Genomic DNA, 22,178 nt, shown 5'->3' on the forward strand with positions numbered 1-22,178 from the left:
TTCCATGTACAAATAAATTCGACGCAATTTTCATTTTTCAGATTTATGTATTGGTTGTAAGCAAAATGTAACCACTTTATGATACGTTCTCGTGTAACTATATGTGCATGATAGCAGGATGTGATAATTTACCTCGATGTTAATGATGATCCACCCAAAGAATGTGCCTTTCATCTAATCCCAAGCAAAGGAGGCAAAACGAGAACTTTAATCAGTGGAGAAAGCAGCATAAAAGCTGGAAAAATATATAATTATAGAATTATTAAAGGATGTTGCCATTGATTAGATTAAATATTTCAATGAAACAATGTTAAATTTAAATTGATTGGCACTATCTTTTCTTTCTTTTACATGTTTGTACCTAGCTTGATTTCAAAGAAAATTATAATCTGCAATAACATAATTGATTATTAGTTAAATAAACGTACAAAACAAACACAAAGTTATCGCCGACTGTAGGTATCAATTCAAAACAGGATAAGAATTATATTAAAAACTTAGGATTACATATCTTATATAATTCTGATTATAATTTTAAAATTATAATCATATGGGATAAACTTTGCGTATCTCAGGATTGAACCAAACTTTTATAATCAATCGATAAATGATGGTTACATTAGTTACCAAAAAAATGACGTTTACATTTGATTACATCAATAGTTTATTTTTAAAGTTATTTAAAGAAAATAATTAATAACAATAACATACCAAGTGCATTTTCACAAGTGGAGTCTGGACAGGATAGTATATACACAGATATTATCACTACCATGTGAAATGTTGTTTCCAGTAGACTCTAAGCTTAAGAAAAGCATTTCAAAGATAGTTTGAAAAAGAAAAACTGCAGTGCGGAAGCCTTATAAAAATAATAAAGACAAGAACAATAACAAAAATAAAATAACAAAAAAGCAAAGGAAACAACAGGTAAAATAGAAATCGTAGAATAAGATAATACGAGAATGAAGTAATAGTACTGATATGAAAAATAAGGAACAGATACGGCGTCCCAAACTCGACTATCTACTAACCTTCTATCCTATTCCTCGACCTCCATATCATTCTATCTAGGGTCATGTCCTCCATAATCTGAAGATGTATCATATCTTATCTAATCAGCTCTTCCCAATACTTCTTCGGCCTACCTCTACCGCTCCTTAAACAAACCATTGTTAACCTCTCACACCTCCTCACTATGCCACATGTGCATCTCCTCTTCACATGCCCGAACCATCTCATCCTCGCTTTCCTCATCTTGTCCACCACGGAGTTCACTTCCACCTTATCAATATCGTTATTCCTAATCATATCACTCCTAGTATACCCACACATCCATCTCAACATCCTTATTTTTACTACTCTCATCTTCTAAGCGTGAGAGTTATTCACTAACCAACACTCTGCCCCATACAATATAACTAGTCTAGTAACTGCTATGTAGAACTTACTTTTAAGTTCTGGTGGCACATTCTTATCACACAATACACCAGATGCGAGTCTCCATTTTTATCCATCCTACAATATGATGTGTGATATTATTATCAATCTCCTCATTTTCTTGGATTATTGACCCAAGATACTTGAAACTTTCTCTCTTGGAGATAACTTGTGTATCAATTCTCACTTCCAGTCCTGCACCATGAGTTATGTCATTGAACTTGTACCCAAGTACTCTGTCTTAGTCTTGCTTAATTTGAAACTTCAGGGTCCGTATCCAAATCTCCAGCTGTAACAACCCAACTGGTTGTTTTGAGCAATTGCGTCCGGTTCGGTAGTTTGAGGTCACGAGCAGCTTCATATTATGTGTATTGACTTGCGAGCGCAGTCTGGACATGAAATCGGAAAGCTTTTATATGAAAATATGAAAACAAATAGTAATTTCTAGAGTTAAAATTTGGTTTTTAGTTGACTTTGGTCAATATTTTTGGTAAACGGATTCGGATCTATATTCCGACGATCCCGGGAGGTCCGCGGTAAAATATGGGACTTGGGCATATGCCCGGAATTAAATTCCGAGTTCCCTAGCCTTAGAAAATAATTTTTGAAGAAAATTGTTGTGCTGGTTTTTAAAGGAAATAAAGGAATGAATTAATATTTGAACTCGTTGTTATCGGGCCAGTATTTTGGTTTCGGAGCCTGGTACAAGTTTGTTAGGATATTTAAGTCCTACCTATGAAATTTGGTGAGAATCGGAGTTGATTTGACGTGATTTGGACGTCCGATTGAAAAGTTAGAAAATCATGAGTTTGAGGTTAAATTCATAGTTTTTGACGTTATTTTGATCATTTGATCACACGAGCAAGTTCGTATGATATTTTTAGACTTGCGTGCATGTTTGGTTTGGAGCCCCGAGGGCTTGGGTGAGTTCCGGATAGGTTTAGGCTATGTTGCGCTTGTTTTTGGATGCTTCATCGTCGTTCCTTCAAGCAAAAATAATACCATATTGAGCAAATGAGATCTAAATTCAGCTTTTATTGAATCATTAGATCCGTATCGAAATTACGGAGCCATATGAAAAAGAATCATCGAATTTGGATATCATATGAGGAAGTTATGCTCATTTTCGTGTCGGGAAAAATTGCTGGTTTCTGGTGCGGTCGCAAATGCGAACTTTTTCATCGCAATTGCGATGCCCAATTCGCAAATGCGAACTTTTTGTCGCAAATGCGACTTCTGCCGGACCTGCCTTGTTCGCAATTTGCGAGGGTTCGCAATTGCGAATCCTGGGGCGCAAATGCGACATCTTAGGCCTGTTAAGTGAGAGTTTTGACGGGATTTTCACTCATTTTTCAATTTTCTCAAACCCTAAACCTCCATAGGCGATTTTCCAAAGACCCAAACTTCTCCAAATCATTGGGTAAGTGTCTCTAATCAACTTTCAACTATATTTTGTGATTATATCTTAGATTTAACATCAAATTCATGAGATCTAAAGGAAAATTTGGGGACAATTGTGAAATCTTTCAAAAATGTAAAAAGATGATTTGAATGACCAAATGGTATCAGAATTAGATAATTTTTGTATGGGTGAATTCGTAGAGGAATGGGTGTTCGGATTTTTATAAATTTTGTCGGGTTCCGAGGTGCGGGCCCGGGAAGTTGACTTTTGTTGACCTTTTACAAATTGTATAAGAATCATAGTTTTGTTAATTAAAATTGTTTTCTCTTGCATTGTTTGATGTATTCAAGTCGTTTTTGGCTAGATTGAGCCAACCGTTGATGAATTGGTAAAAGAAAAGCCAAATTGAGTATTGAATTGGCCGGATTGAGGTAAGTATCTTGCCTGACCTTGTGTGGGGGACTTCCCCTTAGGATTTGAGTCTTCCATGCTAATTGTAGTCCGTTCACGCGAGGTGACGAGAGTGTGCTCGGACTTATTTGTGGAAAAATTGCCTTTAGGGTTCTTAGGTCCTTATGTTCATTATGTGGGAAGTATTCCGTTATAATTGAGTTATCTAATTGCATAATTTACCTCTATATGCTCCATAAGATGTTGTTAGCCTTCCTCTAACTCTTACTTGTTACTTGGCCTTATTTGCCTTAATTGAATTAATTGTTCTCCTTATTTTTTTGTTATCTTTTAATTGGAAATTCCTCTTGGACCCCGTGTATATATGCTATGTGTCCAAAATGTTGTGATTGTCGGTGTAGTTGTCACGTGCTTATTATGTCTTATTTTTTTGTGAAGGTTATTGCGCTTCTTGGTTTCTCCGTGATTCTCTTGTTACTATGTAATTATACTCTTGGTGGTGGAATTTCCTTGTGATTGGATTGTTGGATTGTTGTTGATTCCCTTGCCGGGATGTTATTGTTCATATTGTTGATTCCCTTGCCGGGATGTTATTGTTCATATTGTTGATTCCATTGCCGGAATGTTATTGTTCATATTGTTGATTCCCTTGCCGGGAAGTATTGTTTCTATTATTTGGGTAAGGAAGAGTGTAAAGCACGAAGGGTGATGTCGTGCATGATATTGTGAGGAAGAGTGTAAAGCACGAAGGGTGATGCCGTGCATGATATTGTGAGTGAGATTTAATGCACGAAGGGTGATGCCGTGCCATGATTATGAGAGTTAATGCACGAAGCGTGATGCCTTGCCATATTCTGTGAGTGTGAAAGCACGAAGGGTGATGTCGTGCCCCTTTATTGAGAGTAAAAGCACGAAGGGTGATGCCGTGCCACATTATTGAGAGTAAAAGCAAGAAGAGTGATGTCGTGCCATATTATTGAGAGTAAAAGCACGAACGGTGATGCCGGGCCGTTTCTGTTGATTTCTATGGTGAGAACGAGAGTAAAAGCACAAAGGGTGATGTCGTGCACTTTCTGTTTGCTGTATTTATTTGTTGTTATCAATTCAAGTGTTTTAACGGTTCAGAATTTCCTTACTGCTGTAATCCTTTGTGTTGGAACCCATAGTGTTGTCAATACCTCGCCGTATTTATATATATATATATATATATATATATATTTCAATACCTCAAATTTCAATAATTTCTTACATTTTTTATTCAATTAGTTTCTCAATTAAATTTTCTTAAATCGTCTGAGGTTGTATTCTACTTACAAAAAAAAAAGGGAACTTCTACTAAGTTGTAAATTATTAAATCCCATGGTAAAGGTAATAATTCATTCGATGCTGCATTTTAATTGAAAATGGTACTTTCTTTATTCAAATAATTTCTAAAAGTAACTTCATCTTTTCTTGGTGAGTTCCTAATTGGTTTAGAAGCGGTACCCTACTTCATGTTATGTAAATGCGACTTCTTGAACATTTTAAATTGTATGGGATATGGACCCTATGTACTGAGTAATATGAGAACGTTGTTGCGCAAGGTGAGACTGAAATATGTGGGCACAAGGTGCCGGGTGTGCCAAAGGTTTGGTAATTGAGGTTATGATATGAGACATCGAGTTTGAGATGGCTGGAATTTGTGCATCAGAAATGATATGGTTTATTGAGCTGACATTGCCCTCCTTATTGAGTACCTATTTACTTGTGGGTGTTCCAGCTATGTTGGTGTTAATTTTCTTAGTTGTCTTTCGTTTCCATCCGTGTGTCCTTTATCGTTTCTACTGATTGTAGTTTGTTCTCTCCATGTTGTTGATATAACTTTGTTATCATTATGTTGATAGTTTATTATCATGTCCCGTTCTATTTATTTGACCAGTAGGTGTCCGGACTGTTTCTCGTCACTACTCCACCGAGGTTAGTCTTGATACCTACTGGGCACCGCTGTGGTGTGCTCATACTACACTTCTGTACATTTTTGTGTACAGATCCAGGTATTTGATCGATAGTAGCTGTGTGGGTCGTTGCGATGGAGACTCAAGGTAAACCTGCTGCAGCGTTCGCAGGTCTCGGAGTCGCCTTCAATTGTACTTATTTCCATATGTTTCCTTTTGTTTCGGAGCAGTGATGTATTTATTTTGTATAACCACTCTTAGAAAGGCTTATGACTTGTACCACCGATTTTGGGAATTATAATTTGTTCAGAGTAATTTAATTTAAAGTTAGTAAATATCCATGTTATTACAGAAAATGTTAGGCTTACCTAGTTTAGAGACTAGATGTCATCACGACTCCTTTGGAGGGATTTTGGGTCGTGACAAGTTGGTATCAGAGATGTAGGTTCATAGGTGCTTGATAACTAGGGATTTTGACGCATTTTATACTCCTTCTTGCTTATGCTTTGATCAAATATTCTTGCAAAATAGTCCCAAAAGGCTTACAAGTTGTGCTTGATTGCAGGTTTGATCAACAAAGTGATAAAATGTCAAAGATCGGCTCAAAAGGAGTGAAACTTGCACAAGTACCAAAAACAAGGCAATCTCATGCAGAACAGGCCCAGTGCGGCCGCACACCACTTTGTGCGGTCCGCACTGGAAGATTCAGAGAGCTGATTTCCAGGCTTCAAGGCAGTGCGGCCGCACACCATTTTGTGCGGTCCGCACTGAAGGCACCGCGGCCGCAGTCCATTCTCTGCGGTCCGCAGTGCGAAGATTCAGAGAGATCACTTTTCAGAGTTTTGAGCCATCGCGGTCCGCGGTCAACTTTGTGCGGACCGCGCTAGAAGCCTCCGCGGCCGCAGTCCATTCTGTGCGGTCCGCGGAGCCCAAGTTCAGAGAGATCAATTTTGAAGGCCAAAGCCCAGTGCGGACCGCGGTCCATTTTGTGCGGTCCGCACTAACCCCGCAGGGGCATTTTTGTCCAGATTTTTCAGCTTAGTATAAATAGGTTCTTTTTCCATTTTTAGGGTATCAGATATTGTAATACGTAAGCTGCACTCGTGAGACGACTTTTCTTAGCCATTTTGGGCATGTTTACTTACTTTTCGCCATTGAATCTTTGTATTTAGCTTAGCAATTAATTAATATGTGTTTATCTTCATCTATTTCTTATTTTTTTTCTTTGAATATGAGTAGCTAGACCCCATAGCTAGGGTTGTGGCTCAATCCTAGTGTGGGTAATTGATGGGTCTTGTATTTTAGGGCTAATTTGACTATGGGTGTTTGTTATTTGGGCCAATTTCATGGTTAATTTCTGAATTAGTGGTTGCAAACACTAGTTTGTGTTGAGTTGACTTAAGCTCTTCTTGAGAAAGAGAACCTAAGTCTCCGAAATTGGTCCAATAATGAATTGGGGCGTATTCAAGAGATTGATAGCCCCAATTAAAGGGTTAAACCTCGAGAGAGTAATACCCGAATTGAACCCTAAGTTGCTTGTGCAAAAATTGCATACCCAATTGGTCTTGAGAAAGCCAATTCGGGCAAAATCACTTGAACCACCGAGAGGTGTAGAGTGGGTAAATTCGTGCAGCGGTTATAACATACTCCCCAAATATGTCAAATGTGCCTTAGATTCAAGTACCCGTCAATTGACCACCTAGGCGGTAGTCACTACCCTAGTGCCCTTTTAAACCATTAGATACAACTTGCAATATTTAACTCTTAGCTTAATTTACAATTTGTAGTTTATTAAAAGTAGAATTATAAAGAAAACCCCAAAAATGAATAGAAGTGTAATTAAGAACACATACACAATCCTAATCTAGATAGATACTCGATTCCAATCCTAGCTCTCTGTGGATATCGATCCCGACCCAAAATCGGGTAAATGCTATTGCGACCCTCTCTTGCTACTTATTAGTAGTGCGGAGTTGGCAGCGATCAGTGCTACGAGTCATAAGCAGGTTTAGTAGACTCTTGCGGATCGGTACAAAGACGTCTGTACTTATCTTCGAGAGGCTACATAACTATTAGGATAATCTCACATTCTTCATTCCTTATCGTCCGATATTGATTCAGCTCGAAGCATATAACTTATGTTCCTTTACATCCACTCGTGTGTAATATTACACTCTCAATGTCTGCTATGCGCCAGTGGTTCGTGATGCTAGAGACGGACTACGAGGGAGTCAGGGATGCTCAGACATTTTCTCAACGTGTCATCCAGACTGGAGATACAGAGGTATTAAGAGACTATTCAGTTGTTTATATGGAGGCGCAGCGGAAGCGTGGTGGGTATTGATTGAGGATAGTTGGCGGTATTGGAGTACCTTGTGATTTGTGTTGTACGAGCTGTGAAGGTTAGCTCTATGGATCATCAGGCGTTGTTTTCTGTGGCTTCGCACCAAGTGGAGGAGTCCATCAGCGGCATTCAGATTGCATAGTCAGACTTACGTCAGTTTTGGCCTGAGGTATATGTATGTGTGGTATTGGTAGGTTCTCAGAATTTGTATATAACTAAGGCCTGATTGGGATTATTGCATATCGACTATCTGAAGAAATGGGTCAGCTCTGTGGTGTTGGGTCAGCATAGCGATGAAGTGATTGGTCCTTTGAATAGGAATTCTCTACTAGCATTTGTGCCAGCACTCTTAGATTGGACGGTTTGTGTGACTCGGTTGAGTTGGGGAGGTGTAGTCCTGATGGCTTAGTTGCGTGCGGGCAGATCTCGGAGGGTTCTTGATGGTTTGGGAAACGATTTGAGTCGGCTGGCTGCTATGGGCGTAAGGAATATGTGGTACATTGTGACTTTCTCCTGAATAGGTATCAGAAATCAATAGAGTGTTGACCTTGTTGGCTATCATATGTGAAGGGCGTGCACTTTTGGAAAGGACCTTCATTTTCGGTTTGCGGGTGCATGGCTGGTAACATGGTGATTACTGGGTTTTTAGGCTTTCGAGGTTCATGTTTTGTTACGCGGCAAGAAACTCTATATGGGTGCTTCAGTAGAATAATAGGGTGTGAGTGATATATCAGCCACTTGATTTGCGTAGTTGAGTGGGGTATGGAAATTTTGGTATTCCGGAGGTTCGGGGCTAGATGCCTTCATATGTGGGCTAATTCCTGTTTGCAGACTTTGAAGAAATATTGAGAATGGGATAATTAATAGCATACAATACTTAATAAGTTGTTGTGGATATTTTGAAGCATATTTATCTAATTGGGAAGAATCAGGATTTGGTTGGGACTATTTGGAATATCAGCGAGAATATGTATTTTGTAACAGGTCAAATTTGTGTGCTCCTGTGAGATTGTCATATTGGTTATGTTCTCAGGCAGAATGGACATTATTTGTGCCTCTGGCCTATGTTATGTGCTGCTCTTATGTTGTGGTGAGCTGTGAGGTTGTACGATTATTCCCCACGCATGTTGTAATTCTGTTCAGGCTTTATGGCGATGCGGGTGAGATAGCCCTCGTGATGTTGATTTGCTCATTTCACCTTATATGTGCTTGCTTATCTCCTATTTTATTTCTTCTATTCATTGTTCCCACAGTTTTACTTATGCACTCTGTTGTGCTTGATATCAGTATTCATGTGATCAGTGAACCTGAGCATTTTGGCTCGATGAGCATTTGGGAGCGGGTTGCACACCTCAGTAGATGTTATGTGGGATTGTACTTGATATCAATATTCATATGTTCAGTGAACCCGAGCATCTTGGCTTGATGAGTATTTGGGAGCGGGCTGCACGCCGCAGCAGATGTTACGTGGAATAACCTTTCCTTGTGTATGTTTGGTGTTGTGTCTTCCCTCTGTGGGACGATTTGATGAAAAACCTATACTTTTGTTGTCACACATGTTGTACTTGTTAGATAATTCTTCTACTTTGTTTTCCTTTATTTATGCTGCATAATTGAGTTATTGCTGATTTAGTGTACGAATTGTGTAGTGTAAGAATCTGTGTGGTTCCGTGATGAGTTATTAGTTGGATTGCTTGTATTGGCTGAGATGAGGTTCTTAGACCTGAGATTAGTGCTATGGTACTGGGGGTGGGGAGCGTTTGGAAGTGAGAGGGTGTTTCTGCTAAGCTTTGGGTAATGGCCCTTGGCGGGCGAGAGAGTGTCGTGACTTGTTGACTTCATGGGCGGCTATGAGTTTCCGCATGTCTCTTTATCATGGGTAGTGTTGTGGAAGTCCCGGAACAAGGTTGTATTCAATGTGAAGTATATTGCCGGCATCCAGGATGTTATTTGAGCAGCTATAGTTGTTAATGGTTATTGCTTCGAGTATGTGAGTTGTGGAACAGCATGTGATTGTATTCTGGATTGGAATTTTTGGCTCGATTCAGCTTGTTTGGGTGTGTTCAGTGTGATGATGTGGAATTCGGGTCCTATGATAAATTTCGGATATTGAGGTTTGGGTCTTGTTCTAAGGTTGTGGACTAAGGAGGAGATGAGACCTTCAGTTAGGTTGCATTATCAGTTCTGCATAGGTTGGATGATGGTGAATCACCCCAGGGTGTATGTATGAGGAGCTCATGCAGTGGTTCGATGGCCTTGGAGCGACTCCGGGCACATCCGAGTACGAACGTATGTTTAAGTGGAGGAGGATGTAATGACCCAACTGGTTGTTTTGAGCAATTGCGTCCGGTTCGGTAGTTTGAGGTCACGAGCAGCTTCATATTATGTGTATCGACTTGCGTGCGTAGTCTGGGCATGAAACCGGAAAGCTTATATGTGAAAATATGAAGAAAAAAATAGTAATTTCTAAAGTTAAAATTTGGTTTTTAGTTGACTTTGGTCTACATTTTTGGTAAACGGACCTAGATCTGTGTTTTGACGATCCCGGGAGGTCCGCAGTAAAATATGGGACTTGGGCGTATGCCCGGAATTGAATTCCGAGGTCCCTAGACTTAGAAAACAATTTTTGAAGAAAATTATTGTGCTGGTTTTTAACGAAAATAAAGAAATGAATTAATGTTTGAACTCGTAGGTATCGGGCCCGTATTTTGGTTTCGGAGCCTGGTACAAGTTTTTTATGATATTTAAGTCCTACCTATGAAATTTGGTGAGAATCGGAATTGATTTGACGTGATTTGGATGCCCGGTTAAAAAGTTAGAAAATCATGAGTTTTGAGGTTAAATTCATAGTTTATGATGTTATTTTGATGATTTGAGCGCACGAGCAAGTCTGTATGATGTTTTTAGACTTGCGTGCATGTTTGGTTTGGAGTCCCGAGGGCTTGGGTGAGTTTCGGATAGGTTTAGGCTATGTTGCGCTTGTTTTTGGATGCTTCACCGTTGTTCCTTCAAGCAAAAATGATACCACATTGAGCATATGAGATCCAAATTCAGTTTCTATTGAACCATTAGATGCGTATCGAAATTACGGAGCCATAGGAAAAAGAATCATCGAATTTGGACATCGTATGAGGAAGTTATGCTCATTTTCGTATGGACATCCAAATTCAGTGTGTGTCACGCCCCAAAAACCCCGGAGCACGACCGGCGCTCAACCGAGTAAACCCGACTGAGCAAGCCTGTTAGGTTTCATTCTAACCAAATTAATTCATGAATAAGGAGGAGATGACTCCATTAATCATAATTGTACATATATCATTAACGACTTCCATTTCATTTCCATTAGCAACTTCATTCATAATTTTCAAAAAAAATATCACAAGTTTTATACATCATTACCAGACATCAATATTTCTATTTCAATTCCAATATCCGACACTGCCCACAAACTATCTACGGAGCCTCTAAATACAACTGAAGAGTAATATGGAAATGCCGGCAACAAGGCTCCGGCTATACCTCAAAATACAAAGTACATGATAAACAACGGTACAGGACCCCAAAATGAAGTGGGGCTCACCAAGTCAGCTTAAAGGAAGATGCGTCACTAGCTGCGACCAACACTGCCTGCTATGGAACCACCTACATCCATTTAATGATGTAGCGCTCCCGGCAAAAGGGATGTTAGTGCCGTCGAATAGCACTAGTATGTATACCTAAACACCATCTAGTTAGAAAGAACTTTCATACAAGAATAAGACAATCACAAGTATAACTCAAAGAAAGCTTTAAATTACCACAACATTATCAAATAAGAGAATCATACAAATTTTCACATCGTGTTTCCATAGCTTCCATTTTTGGGGCATTTCATACTGTTTATCATTGTTCACGTTACCACCGCTATCTTGAGCAGAGTCCGATCTCGACCCGATCGGCTAGGTTGCCTCATTTGAGACGTTCACTTCAATCACAAACACATTACCACCATGTGCGTAGCATGGCGTCCGATCTCGGCCCGATCGGCTAGGCCACCTTACCAAGGTGTTTCCCTTTTTTCATCAATCATCTCATTTCAATCTATGTTTCCCATAAATCATTTCATAGGCACTTGGGGCCACAGATATCACGTCATATATTTGGCACTAGGCTACATCTCTCATCATCCCGAATTTCAATGTTAGATTTGTAATTTAGGAAGAATAGGTGCACACAAGAGTGATTCAAATTGCAAGCTTAGATGAGACTTCACATAGATGGCACAACATATGCAACTTTAATCTAAATTTAAGGTTTAAGCATTTCAATACATGATTCATATTCTTTGCCCCTTTCAAGTTATCAAGATAGCACATTGATCATGTTGAGACACATCTTTCACGCATATAAGGTTACAACACCAATTCATGTAAAATATCAATCAATACAAGAACCCAAACTTTAGTCTTACCGCATTTACACAAGCACCAATGGAGCTCAATTTCTAAAAGACGGGGTTTTAGCCATACATACCTCAAAAAGCATTCTCTTAAGTTTTTTAGAATACACCAACACCTCTAGCAATAACAATCTCTAAGGAAATAGCGGAAATCGATTAATAATTAGGAAGATTACCCATGGTGTAACTCTCTTAGGAATTTCATCAAACACCTAACATGTGAAGTAGACTACAAGGTTTAGAAATGACAATTCCTTCCTCCCTCAACCAATTTTAACATGAACTACCCATATTAGTTCTTTAACATCACATACTACAACTTAGTCCCACATGCATGGCCTATTTCTAACCCCCACAACATATTTGAACCTTTAACCTCTTGCATGAAATTTTGGAAGTAGGACTTACCCGGATGGAGGACAATCTATGGTTATCTTCCTTGATTCTTGAAGACTTGAGCAAGATTTGGATGATTACAAAGCTAGGCCCCTCCTTTCTCTCTCTATATTCTCTCATCTCTCTCTAATATCAGTAGACAATGACCCCAAATGAAGCCCCTCAACCTATTTATGAAAATGGGGTCGGGTTATAAAAATAGGAAGATTAACCCTCCGAATACGGGTCTGCGATCGCAGAATAGACCGAAAAACAAGAATGTGGGCCACAGAATGCATCGCAAAATAGGTGCCAAAAACTAGGCAAAGCTGGCCCAATCTGCGACAGATCTGCGATCACAAAGTCAAAAATGCGACATATTTGCGATCACAGATTCGACACAGGATCGCATATTTTAGTCTTTGGTAATTTGATCATAACTTTGTGTAGGAATGTCCAAATGACAAACGGTTTGAAGAGTTGGAAACTAGACTCGAAGACCTTTCATATGATAGGTTGTTCATCACATAAAACCTTATACATAATTAGATATGCTTGTTCAAATTGTGGACTTATGCAAACTCATTTGGAATTTTAGCCCATTATGAAATTTTCTAACTTGACTTAGACTTAGGCCTCCCATTAGACCCCACATTACTTATTATAAGACTTATAGACTTATTTACCAAATCCAATTAATGCCCATCATGTTAATAGCACATAAAATATTATATAGCCTACAAGGCACCTCGAAATCCTACTTAGGATCATTCGTCCGCGAATGAGAGGTAGAGCCCGCCCAAACACCTAACATAAAATATTTCTTTTCTAACCTACCTCAAGTCCCTAAATTTTGACTAACTCCCAAATTTTTCAGAAATTTTGACAGAGTCTCCTTTGTAACTAGGCCTATCCACCTGCCAGAGAACCACCAAAACCATCCTAAAAATACATCCACAACTCAATAAATCACCATAATGTATATATCAATAACACGAACCTCAGCATTATAAGCACTACATTATCACGATGATACTTGGACATGGACTGCTCATTTTTGAATCATAACACCTAGAAGGTACCTTTCAAATCAAAACCAACTACTGTACAATCAAGAGAAAATATTTTATTTCCACAACACTCTCGGCCTTCAATGTGGCCTCTTATACCTACAGACTTCGCCAGAACACATTCACGGAAGCAATCACCACCCCCAAACTTACCTAACAAGGATGACAAGTAGATACCCTTCATAGGCCAACTATCCATTACCTCCACCTTCAGTAATTTCCACCGAAATGATGCACAAGGGATTTCCAACTACACTCTTAGACATAGACATATGAAAACACAGAATACATGGAGAACAACGATGGGGGAATATCATACTCGTAGCACGGCCTAATGTGAACTGCACTTATTCCACCTTCATTATCAATTCACATAACATCTTCATGGGAAAAATATTGGGAACAACCTGTTCGCCTTCCTAAATTCTAAATTTCTACGCGAACACCCACACTAAACCTTTGATGACCTTCACGATTACACTAAGATGTGCTATCCTGAATTGACCATAAAAACTACCTATCGAATATATGTGATCACACGGGGATGCTCCCTCTTTGACCTGTTTGAACCTTCAATAAACAATAGATTTAATTCAATGAGGAGCAACAGAATTCAAGATCCGTCTGGAATTATTCAGGAATCCATTAATGTGCTGAGTAGAGTACTTTCTGAGGTTATATGCTAAGGGACATGAAAATTACTACTAACAATGTTGTCAGGGTTAATCATTGTGACGACATTAATTATTAGAAAAATGAGGCATATGGGTAATTAGTATATTGGCAATAGGAATCATTAAGGATGAATATTCAACTACGTGACCCAATCGTCTCCTAGAGTGTAGGGAAAATCAATTTATCAAGAATGAGAATACTCTGGCACCTTGAATGCGATATGGGTTTCAAAATACATGAAGTTGAATTACAATCCTAACGTTAGGTGACACAAGGAATCTATGCCACAAGCCCATGAGGATGAAAAGGAAGTTAAACACTTATGAGATTATCATAATTCAAACAGCTTAACCCTTCCTGATAATTGATCCTATATAAGAGAACTAAAGGTACGATAACTTATCTTCCAAATCAATAGCTCATGATATGTGCCAAAATCTAAAGGCGTCTAATCTCAACCTTTCACGAGTAAAACCACATAGCTAGGACATCTGAATATTCGGACGAAATCATGTATTGGTTAGAGGGGTTCTAATAGTTAACATGATGCTCCGGGGAGAAAGACAAATGACACTCCTATCCACCCAGGGAGGTGGAATACCAAGGGTAGCAAAACTCCTCTCACATGACAATGACATAGTCAATTATTCTAGAAGTCGAGTGAGCAGAAGGCCACGTAACCCATCCAATACGACCCATTAAAGACTTTTGAAAATGGGACGCACTTTGGTTTGAAATCATGGCAATATAAGCTTGAACTTAGGGGAAATCATTACTTTTGGAACCCATGAGACAAGCCCACGTAGCCCTAGAAAATCGTTAACAATGGCGAGAAAGTACTTAAAACCATTACGAGTTGGTATAGAACAAGGCCTCAAAGTGCCCACATGGATAAGTTTGAAAGAATGAGACGTCTTAGTGCATTTATCAGGGAACTGTAACCTAGGTTACCTAGTCACAGGGACAAGCAGAGCAGGTAAATGAAAAGAAAGAGAGAGAGCCTATGGAAGTAACCTTTACATTGTAACCACTAGGAAGGGTGGTAATATAAAGGGATTACGAGAAGCTAAATTTCTGAAAGAAGATCTCTGTATGTAGTCACGTGATGTATAGCTCCAGAATTCAAAAATCCAATTATGTTTAGCAACTCTACTTCATAATGAAGCACTACAATACACTTCTACACAACCAGCTATTACAAGCCACATTGGGAGATGCTATAAGACTTGACTGAGAGAAAGGCTTTGACATATGAATGTGTTACTAGGTGTATTGCTCCTTGGTCAACCCAAAACCAAAAGGCGAGAGTTAGACTGATAAGCAGATCGTTGGACTAGCACATGTGTAGATAATCCATTATCGAAAGGAGATCATTCAATCTCAACAATTGCGGCATGCTATCAACCCTTGATGAACATGAAGTGAGGTGGGAACCCAATGAGATAGCATAAAATAATCATGGAAGGTTTGCAGATGTTCATAATGAGTTCTCCATGGATTTTGACTTGAGAAATACCCAGATGCTAATGAAAGACAGAAAATAGGAGAAACAGGCGTTGTGCTACGATAACCCCCAAAGGTGCGCTTGGTCTTGACGGAGAGCCTAGTAAGGGTCCTTACGAGAAAGAAAGTGTTACATTGACACATAGAAGGATATAGTCTCTCAAGGTTATCGAACAAGTGCGGGGAAACTAGCACAATAAATTCACTAACTAAGGAAAAAAATTATCACATGTTGTGGAGGTGTAAAGAGAAAATAAACGTTCGTTATGCGCTGGACATGCTTCTGCTATATTAACTCCCATCTGCATTACACGACCACGCCACAGGCAACCACGATACTAGGAACAAAGTGAGCTACTTACTGCGGGATGTCCCAAGTAGACACGAAAGTTATACTAAGATGGCGACACAAGATCTTCCTATGACGGGGATGTGAGGATCTCAATTTTTAGAGAGACTTTATGCACACGGTGACCATTTCGATTGACATGCACTCATGTGATAGGTGTTAAGTTATGCTCTTATGTTACTAGATATTGAGAAGCTTTCATGATGATACTCGCAAGAGAGTAGAGTGATTGTTCAAACCATATAAGCCATATACACAAGTGAGTAAAAGAGTGACTCGAGAAGGATCGCGACACTGGGATGCTTTACATGGAACTTGACACCACATAGGTAAACTTTACGACGGTGCATGCATAGGCACAAATGAGCAGACGTTGTCCATAAAAAGATTTTGTAGCAAATTCCTCGGATGTAGTCCCCTGTTGATAATTTAGGAAAGAAAGTGGGAAGTATTAATCCTAGAGTTATAACTCCATTCAAGGACGTATTTATAGAACTTAATTCCACAAAAGGATGTAAATAAGAGAATTTGTGATAGAGTGGATTCACGAACAATGTGTCTCCTTCAACGAGTAGTTACACACAAGTTTTTGTGACTCACATCATATTAAGACCATGTTTATGAGGGCTCTTCAATATGGATGTAGACATATAATGAGTAAAACAATTTTGTGTTGTTCATAATGATGTACTAGGGAGTGACTTACTTGGTGACTTTAGGTTGATAGGGCAATAACTTAATCGATGCCCCTCGACTCCACATCCCTAACGCACGTTGGTAACATACTAATATACTACATGATCTGGTGTTGCAGAGACATTAATAGGAACAAGGGTACTCCCCTTAGCAATAACTTCTACCAATCCCTCCATGGCTCGATACATTCTCCTAACAAACGCTTGGGCAATCTCCCTCATATTCAATGGTGGGGTTATTCCCTCCTTACTTCTTTTAACTCGTGGATTATGGTATCAAGATTACTCATCTGGAGAATAAGACATAGCAAGGATATGAGCTCTCTATCTTGGGTTCTACCGCACGATCTGGAGTATCAAAGAAGGGTGAAATTCCTAAATGTCCGAATAGCCTCCAACTTATAGATGTGGTCGACTACACACCGATAAGAAGGACTCTACTAGACATGGCTTCGAGACATCCTAGGACACTTTAAAATCTTAGGCTCTGATACAAAGTTTGTCACGCCCCAAAAACCCAAGAGCACGACCGGCGCTCAACCGAGTAAACCTGACTGAGCACGCCTGTTAGGCTTCATTCTACCCAAACTAATTCATGAATAATGAGGACATGGACTCCATTAATCATACTTTGTACATATATCATTAACGACTTCCATTTTATTTCTATTAGCAACTTCATTCATAATTTTCAAAAAAAATATTACAAGTTTTATACATCTTTACCAGACATCAATATTTCTATTTCAATTCCAATACCCGACACTACCCACAACCTGTCTACGGAGCCTCTAAATACAACTGAAGAGTAATATGGAAATGCCGGCAACAAGGCTCCGGCTATACCTCAAAATACAAAGTACATGATAAACAACGGTACAGGACCCCGAAATGAAGTGGGGCTCACCAAGTCAGCTTAAAGGAAGATGCGTCACTAGCTGCGACCAACACTGCCTGCTATGGAACCACCTACATCCATTTAAAGATGTAGCGCCCCCGGCAAAAGGGATGTTAGTGCCGTCGAATAGCACTAGTATGTATAACTAAACACCATCTAGTTAGAAAGAACTTTCATACAAGAATAAGACAATCACAAGTACAACTCAAAGAAAGCTTTAAATTACCACAACATTATCAAATAAGAGAATCATTAAAATTTTCATATCGCGTTTCCATAGCTTCCATTTTTGGGGCATTTCATACTGTTCATCATTGTTCACATTACCACCGCTATCTTGAGCGGAGTCCGATCTCGACCCGATCGGCTAGGTTGCCTCATTTGAGACATTCACTTCAATCACAAACACATTACCACCATGTGCGTAGCATGGCGTCCGATCTCGGCCCGATCGGCTAGGCCGCCTTACCAAGGCGTTTCCCTTTTTCCATCAATCATCTCATTTCAATCTCTGTTTTCCGTAAATCATTTCACAGGCACTTTGGGCCACAGATATCACGTCATATATTTGGCACTAGGCCACATCTCTCATCATCCCCAATTTCAATGTTAGATTTGTAATTTAGGAAGAATAGGTGCACACAAGTGTGATTCAAATTGCAAGCTTAGATGAGACTTCACATAGATGGCACAACATATGCAACTTTAATCTAAATTTAAGGTTTAAGCATTTCAATACATGATTCATATTCTTTGCCCTTTTCAAGTTACCAAGATAGCACATTGATCATGTTGAGACACATCTTTCACGCATATAAGGATACAACACCAATTCATGTAAAATATCAATCAATACAAGAACCTAAACTTTAGTCTTACCGCATTTACACAAGCACCAATGGAGCTCAATTTCTAAAAGACGGGGTTTTAGCCATACATACCTCAAAGAGCTTTCCCTTATGTTTTTGGAATACACCAACACCTCTAGCAATAACAATCTATAAGGAAATAGCGAAAATCGATTAATAATTAGGAAGATTACCCATGGTGTAACTCTCTTAGGAATTTCATCAAACACCTAACATTTGAAGTAGACTACAAGGTTTAGAAATGGCAATTCCTTCCTCGCTCAACCAATTTTAACATGAACTACCCATATTAGTTCTTTAACATCACATACTACAACTTAGTCCCACATGCATGGCCTATTTCTAACCCCCACAACATATTTGAACCTTTAACCTCTTGCATGAAATTTTGGAAGTAGGACTTACCCGGATGGAGGACAATCTATGGTTATCTTCCTTGATTCTTGAAGACTTGAGCAAGATTTGGATGATTACGAAGCTAGGCCCCTCCTTTCTCTCTCTATATGCTCTCATCTCTCTCTAAAATCAGTAGACAATGACCCCAAATGAAGCCCCTCAACCTATTTATGAAAATGGGGTCGGGTTATAAAAATAGGAAGATTAACCCTCCGAATATGGGTCTGCGATCGCAGAATGGACCGTAAAACAAGAATGTGGGCCGCAGAATGCATCGTGAAATAGGTGCCCAAATTTGGGCAACACTGGCCCAATCTGCGACAGATCTGCGATCGCAGAGTCAAAATGCGACATATTTGCGATCGCAGATTCGACACAGGATCGCATTTTTCCAGTCTTTGATAATTTGATCATAACTTTGTGTAGGAATGTCCAAATGACGAACGGTTTGAAGCGTTGGAAACTAGACTCGACGAACTTTCATATGATAGTTTGTTCATCACATAAAACCTTATAGATAATTAGATATTCTTGTTCAAAGTGTGGACTTACGCAAACTCATTTGGAATTTTAGCCTATTATGAAATTTTCTAACTTGACTTAGACTTAGGCCTCCCATTAGACCCCACATTACTTATTATAAGACTTATACACTTATTTACCAAATCCAATTGATTCCCATCATGTTAATAGCACATAAAATATTACAATTAGCCTACAAGGCACCTCGAAATCCTAAATTACTTAGCAAAATTTTCCGGGGCCTTACAGTGTGGGGACTTCCCCCTTAGGATTTGAGTCTTCCATGCTAATTGTAGTCCGTGCACGCCAGGTGACGAGCGTGTGCTCGGACTTATTTATGGGAAAATTACCTTTAGGGTTCTTAGGTCCTTATGTTCATTATGTGGGAAGTATTCCGTTATGATTGAGTTATCTAATTGCATAATTTACCTATATATGCTCCATACGATGTTGTTAGCCTTCCTCTAACTCTTACTTGTTACTTGTCCTTATTTGCCTTAATTGAATTAATTTTTCTCTTTATTGTTTTGTTATCTTTTAATTGGAAATTCCTCTTGGACCCCGTGTATATATGCTATGTGTCCAAAATGTTGTGATTGTCGGTGTAGTTGTCACGTGCTTACTATGTCTTGTTGTTTTGTGAAGGTTATTGCGCTTCTTGGTTTCTCCGTGATTCTCTTGTTACTATGTAATCATACTCTTGGTGGTGGAATTTCCTTGTGATTGGATTGTTGGATTGTTGTTGATTCCCTTGCCGGGATGTTATTGTTCATATTGTTGATTCCCTTGTCGGGGTGTTATTGTTCATATTGTTGATTCCCTTGCCGGGATGTTATTGTTCATATTGTTGATTCCCTTGCCGGGATGTTATCGTTCATATTGTTGATTCCCTTGCCAGGATGTATTGTTTCTATTGTTTGGGTGAGGAAGAGCGTAAAGCACGAAGGGTGATGCCGTGCATGACATTGTGAGGAAGAGTGTAAAGCACGAAGTGTGATGTCGTGCATGATATTGTGAGTGAGAGTTAATGCACGAAGGGTGATGCTGTGCCATGATTATGAGAGTTGATGCACTTAGAGTGATGTCGTGCCATATTCTGTGAGTGTAATAGCACGAAGGGTGATGCCGTGCCCCATTATTGAGAGTAAAAGCATGAAGGGTGATGCCGTGCCACATTATTGAGAGTAAAAGCACGAAGGGTGATGCCGTGCCACATTATTGAGAGTAAAAGCACGAAGGGTGATGCCGTGTCGTTTCTGTTGTTTTCTATGGTGAGAACGAGAGTAAAAGCACGAAGGGTGATGCCGTGCACTTTCTGTTTGCTGTATTTATTTGTTGTTATCAATTCAAGTGTTTTAACGGTTCAGAATTTCCTTAATGGTGTGATCCTTTCTTGAATCGTCTGAGGTTGTATTCTACTTACAAAAAAAAAGGAACTTCTACTAAGTTGTAAATTATTAAATCCCATGGTAAAGGTAATAATTCATTCGATGTTGCATTTTAAATGAAAATGGTACTTTCTTTATTCAAATGATTTCTAAAAATAACTTCATCTTTTCTTGCTGAGTTTCTAATTGGTTTAGAAGCGGTAACCTACTTCATGTTATGTAAATGAGACACCTTGAACATTTTAAATTGTATGGGTTATGGACCCTATGTACTGAGTAATATGAGAACGTTGTTGCGCAAGGTGAGACAGAAATATGTGGGCACAAGGTGCCGGGTGTGCCAAAGGTTTGGTAATTGAGGTTATGATATGAGACATCGAGTTTGAGATGGCTGGAATTTGGGCATAAAAAATGATATGATTTATTGAGCTGACATTGCCTTCCTTATTGAGTACCTATTTACTTGTCGGTGTTCCAGCTTTGTTGGTGTTAATTTCCTTGGTTGTCTTTCGTTTCCATTCGTGTGTCCTTTATCGTTTCTACTAATTATAGTTTGTTCTCTCCATGTTATTGATATTACTTTGTTATCTTTATGTTGATAGTTTATTATCATGTCCTGTTCTATTTATTTGACCTGTAGGTGTCCGGACTTTTCCTCGTCACTACTCCACCGAGGTTAGTCTTGATACTTACTGGGCACCGCTGTGGTGTGCTCATACTACACTTCTGTACATTTTTGTGTACAGATCCAGGTATTTGATCGATAATAGTTGTGCGGGTCGTTGCGGTGGAGACTCAAGGTAAACCTGCTGTAGGTTCGCAGGTCTCAGAGTCGCCTTCATTAATACTTATTTCCATATGTTTCCTTTTGTTTCGGAACAGTGATGTATTTATTTTGTATAACCACTCTTAGAAAGGCTTATGACTTGTACCACCGATTTTGGGAATTGTAATTTGTTCAGAGTAATTAAATTTAAAGTAGTAAATATCCATGTTATTACAGAAAATGTTAGGCTTACCTAGTTTAGAGACTAGGTGCCATCACGACTCCTTTGGAGGGATATTGGGTCGTGATACCAGCCTAGCGTTAACTCTGTCACATGTAGGGATGTTCATAAAAAACTGAAAAACCGAAACAAACCGATCAAAAAACCCGATACTTTTTAGGTTTGGTTTTGTTTTGGTTTTGAATTTTAAAAACCGATCAAATTTGGTTTGGTTTTGGTTTTAGTCAAAAAATAACCGAAAAACTCGAACCAAACCAACTATAAAAGTAGCTATTTTAATTTATTATTACACCTATATATATATATATNATATATATATATATATATATATATAAGTTTCTAAAATTTTTTGGTACATATTAGTCATTTATATTCTTAGGCCTCATTTGTTTGCACTTAATGGAGATCTGAAACTTAACCATTTAGATCTCAAACAATAAGTGAGTTTGTTTTTTAAGTATAAAT

Source organism: Nicotiana attenuata, chromosome 7 (assembly GCF_001879085.1).
Source record: "Nicotiana attenuata strain UT chromosome 7, NIATTr2, whole genome shotgun sequence".
Taxonomy (NCBI): domain Eukaryota; kingdom Viridiplantae; phylum Streptophyta; class Magnoliopsida; order Solanales; family Solanaceae; genus Nicotiana; species Nicotiana attenuata.